Source organism: Austrofundulus limnaeus, unplaced genomic scaffold (genome assembly GCF_001266775.1).
Source record: "Austrofundulus limnaeus strain Quisiro unplaced genomic scaffold, Austrofundulus_limnaeus-1.0 Scaffold1, whole genome shotgun sequence".
Taxonomy (NCBI): Eukaryota; Metazoa; Chordata; class Actinopteri; order Cyprinodontiformes; family Rivulidae; genus Austrofundulus; species Austrofundulus limnaeus.
This window is the reverse complement of record NW_013952403.1, coordinates 9887998-9893139: the sequence shown is the minus strand read 5'-3', so window position 1 is coordinate 9893139 and position 5142 is coordinate 9887998. Positions and strand designations below refer to the sequence as shown.

General features: G+C 35.8%; 1 long non-coding RNA gene across 1 annotated transcript in view; it reads left to right on the top strand.

Moving 5' to 3' along the window:
- The window catches only part of LOC106517954 (uncharacterized), a 9857-nt gene extending 7735 nt beyond the window's left edge, over positions 1–2122 (top strand). Inside the window, exon 2 of the long non-coding RNA XR_001310266.1 lies at positions 1983–2122. This is a non-coding gene — a long non-coding RNA (uncharacterized LOC106517954). The remainder of the gene's footprint in view (positions 1–1982) is intronic.
- The last annotated feature ends 3020 nt before the right edge of the window (positions 2123–5142 follow it).

The window sequence follows — 5142 nt, the reverse complement described above, 5'->3', positions numbered from 1 at the left end:
GATGTATTTATGGATGTTGGATGTTTCATCCTGGACAGTGGCTCTCACACACACTAGTCCTCTGCCTCCTTCCTTACGGCTTGTGTACAGTCAGGGTGCTGGAGATATATATATACCGCAAAAAAAATAAAGGGAACACTTAAACAATGCTCACTAACTCCAAGTGAATCAAATTTTGTGAAATCAAACCGTCCACATTGGACACAACACTGATTAACAATTTCAATATCTGTCAGCACATTCAACTTTGTACAGAACAAAGTATTCAATGAGAATWTTTCATTCATTCAGACCTAGGATGTGTTATTTGAGTGTTCCCATTATTTTTTGGAGAAGTGTATATACAGTATAATGTTTTGTTAACCTCACAAATTCCTCTCAATTAAATAATAAAATGACATATCCATTTTTTTGTGTGACAAGAAAAAAGTAGGATTTCCTTCCATCTGACAAAGATTATAAAATGTTGAGAAATGCCGCAGTCTGGTCAAAATATTGTTCCGTGATTTAAAAGACAAACAGACAGAATCTGATCTCTCACATAAGTTTTGGTAGATAATYCTCTTTGCATTAAAGACTGGGTATAAAGAAAAATTCTCAAATGTAAGAAWCAAAATCTGCACCATTTGTTTCCACATCAATGATTAATTTGTCCTTCAATTAAAAATTTGTAAGCAAATTTTGTGAACAGCTGCCAACCATCTGTTTGTTTACCTACAGAAACAGCTGAAGTGAGTAAAAATGGGTCAACAATGGTGGCGAAGAGCTGTTTGAGAAGTCTGACACTTTTGATGCATTAATGCACTGATTTGTTGAGTAAAGTATGCAGATAAAAAGATAGATGAGGCTGAGACTTGAGGCCATAGACGTTTCATAAACTGCATGAGTTTGAACGCAGAGTTGCACCAACCTTGTTCAGCTGCAGATCCACTCATGTTTCCACCTGAACCTCATATCTGAGAGTGTACATTAGTCTGATTCCACCATGTTAGTTTACAGACCGTTAGCCTGATGTAGGTCAGTCATGTGACTCAAGCTTCCATGTTTTTGTCAGATTCACGTTCATTGAGTMTGTACTTACAGAGTATACCTTTTATATTTGGTAAACTTAAACACAAAAAGAAAGGAAATTTGTGTTTGTTGGATTATTTATTTGTGTAACAATTGCTCTTGGCAATAAATCTTATAGCAGGCACCTGACTGGCAGCACCTGGGGGTGCCAGAAGCTCAAAACAAATATCAATAATGACAGCTGTTTGGCAGAGGAAATTTGGCAACTTTTTCATGTCCACAACCCACATACTCAGATCTACTGCTCATCCCACAAATGCACGGTCCTTATAAATGTGGCACCATTTAAAAGAAATGAACAGACTTTCCAATGGTCTAAGGTTTATTGCAAGATTTATCWACCAAGCACAAATTTCCTTACTTTTTCTTAAGTTTAAGATAGCCTGTTTTATGTTAACTGATTTAAGGTCTTAAATCAGTTAGTTTCATGGAGTATTTGCTCATTTTTATGATTTAGAAATTGGTAAAATCCTCAGAAAGTCTTTTAAAGATGTTGAAAGCTGGTGGGCTTTTCTGTTGTGCCATGGTGCTCATTCAAAAAAAAGTTGTCAGTAGAAAATAAAGCTTTATGTGTCTGCATCACAACATTGGGTCAATGTAAAAGAAAAACAAAAAATTAAAAAGCGATGAGTTTAGAAAATTAAAAGTGAGGAGAACTGTTTGGTTGCAACGGTGGTTTGACTTTACTTGTCAGATTTTGTTCAGACATCAAATAATTCTGGTGTTTTGTTTTGTTTTTTAAACCAGCAAATTAGATTTTAGCTGTTGCAAGGCTGCTTTAAATAAAAGCAGAAGTGTTTGGGGTTTTTTTTTCTGTCTGGTTTGGAGGAACCTGTGTAGATTTATCAGCAGGTGGTGCTGTATGTGCTGCAACAAGTTGTGGATTAATGTGTATTTATCTTTTWCACCAGCTCACTTTGGCCGGTTTTAATTCTAATGAGGCAGAAACACCTGCAGTCCATTTGGTGAGTCATGTAASCCTAGCTTCTCCATCTCCCCTCGTTGGCAATAAAACACTAAGTGAGGGGTCAAAATAAATGTTCAACCCTGATGGAGTTGTTTCTTTTTTTCCAAGTCTAATGTTTCCATTAATGTTCTGTTCTAATTGCACATAAATTTACATTTATTAAAGCCTAAATCATATCTGTAAAACCACCAGGAGTGAAAAGTGGACAGCATTTATAGGACTAATTATRCTGAGTAGACTTCAAAAACATGATTCTTATAGAATACCAAAGGTTTTGCCATGGTTTTTGTGCTATAGGCCTGCACATATCCAATTTTTAAAAAATTCCTCTTCTTAATCTTATTGAAAATAAAAAAATGAACCAATTAAAAAAATACATTATCTTTATTGTTATTGGRCCTCTTGAGCTCACATTTTAGTCATCAGTTCAAAGTTTTCATCCAGAGTCGTGTTTTTTTGAATATTAAATTCTCTGATGTTTGCATTTAAAGTAAAATATTGTTGATATTAAAAGAAGATGCTCAAATATAGCATAAATTATCAGCTCAAAGGCTGGATAAATTGCTGACCTCCATTAAACCTTCAGCTCATAAAGGTCTACCTGCACCGGTACAGAGAGCACATCTAATTTACTGGATTACCTTAAATGCTTTTAAAGTGCATTCTGCTGGGTCGTATTGCTGACTGAGTAGTGTTTACTAAAAACTGCACTCCCAAGCTGTTTTTGGAAACTTGTAGGTTTTACATTTCAACCTGAACAAATGGCTTCAGGCTGAGATGCAGTGAAGGCGCTGGAAAGTACTCAAGAGAAGGAATAAAGCATTGATGGATTTTGTTGCTCAAAAGACAAAGAACAGAAKAATGGCAGCTTCATCCTTTAAACTAAAAGGGTTTTATTCTTTGATTCTGTTTAGCAATGAAGCAATGAATCAGTCAGGAAAGTGTTTTTTTTTTAACTTAAAAACAAAAGCTTTGTTTGTTCTCCTTTCTTAATCACCCTTAAGATTTCTACAAAACTGGCAATTTCTTGCAAAGGCTGTAAAACAAGCCCATATCCCGTTTGTGTCGATGTTTGGTTTTCATCAAACAGCTTTGCTCTCATCAGCACAAAGAGCATCGTTTAAATTTTAAAGTTGTGTGAAGAAGTAGAATCCAAAATTGCAGGGAAGTGTACAACTCAAACAGGAAGGATTAACCATGAAAAGGCTTTCAAATGGAGAAAAAAACTACAAAACTCTGGAACATGACCCAACAAGGAACAACATTTTGCCGTTGTTTTTTTTAATGGGCTTTTAGGTGCGTTACCACCATCTTCTAGGMTGCAGTTTGGATCATGAACTTCCCCATCCATCCATCCATCCATCACAAAAATGATAAACCAGAAGAGTTTATAGCTAGGGTGATTAGTGAGTGGAGGCAGCTGAGTTGATTATGGATGGATAACAGGTGTGTGAAAGTGAACAAAGAGAGCTGAGTGAAACCTGGTTAATACAAAGAAAGAATGAGAAATTTAACAACAAACAACTGAAAAACTGAAATATAAAGAAACCACAATTCAAAATTGAGTATAAATAACAATGAAACCTGAAATGGTGGATTTTATTCATTTATTTGGAAGTAGTTTACCAAATTTATGTTTTCATGTTCTTTTTTTTAGAGAGAGAAGAGGATTTCTTCTGAGAGCACTTCCAAATAAGTCAAACATTTTTAGTTCTGTAAATGTCTTGTTCTGAACTTTAACCAGCTAACCTGTAGAGTCTGTGATGGAGCTGTTGCTTTTTTTTCTTCTTCTTCTTTTTGTTGTTATTCCTCTGAGCACTGCACAGTCTGGCCTTGGGTTGAATTTGTGAAGATGTCAGGCCAACAGCTTAAATGGTTCCTGCTTGTAAATAACCTTTCTTCCTGTAGGAAGACGGACTCAAACTGGTTTGAAACCGCCTCTGAACCTATTAACTGAGGCCTGTAGAGTCTGAGCTGAGCAGCTGCTCCTCTAAAGTCATTGATGATGTTTTTCCACCCAGGCATTGTGTTAACACTACTGTGGATCCAAATATGATGAAAGCAGCGAGGGTGCACTTTATATTTTATGCACAGTTTTTTTACATTTTGGATTCAGTTCTGTTTGATACATAATAGCAGYGTGGAAGTTGTGGGTTTTTGTATGGTTAGTTTTACATAAGTTTATAACCCAGTTAAGTCCAGATGATTTTCAGTATGTCCTAAAACCCTAGAATAAGCAGTGTGTACTCTCAGTTTTGCCATGACTTGGAACAATTCGAGGTTTTCCTTTTTTCCATATCCTGCTGATATTTTATCACAGAAGTGTCAAACACATTTWCACACATGGTCATTATGATGACCCTCAAACGGCCAGTTGTAACAAACATTATATAATAAATGTTTTGTATTTAATTTTGTCCAAACATGAAACATCACTTTCTTCGTCTCATTGCTACAGCTGAGCACAGCTAACAATAACTGAGCTCTATGTGGTATTTTCTGCATAGAAACAGTGTTTTGACATGTCATCTTATAAACACTGAAAAGTACTATGTGTACAACTGACTTAATGTGAAATAAATAATATAGAACTAAAAGTAAAAGTAAGAGTTTCATTGTTGTTGAGTTGTAAGTTAGTTGCCATCTGAACTCTCCCACTTTTMGACAGGGAATTCCCTCAGGAGGGGCGATCCAGTTAAAAGTCCCACTTCCCAGTACAACTGGGCCACAGCAACTGGCAAAAATGCAGTGAAATGGAGATTTTACATAATGTCGAATTATCGTACATGTCAAGTTGTACGGATTGTCCTTAAGTTATAAGGATTTTACTCCATTTTGCAGGTGTACAGATTTATAGAGCAATCTTACAGATTTTTTTCAAGTCTTATGGATTTTTTCAAAATAGTCTTTTTCAAATTTATCTAACATGTCAGAGCCTGTAGGATGATAAAAAACAATAAATAACATCAATTAACCATCTTCTAATCTGTTCTGCTGCTAGATATAAGTTCTTCACTGTTTCCGCTCTACTTTTGCTTCGCAGCAGGCACTGTCATCTCTGCAGCCGACACACACACACACACACACACACACACACACACACA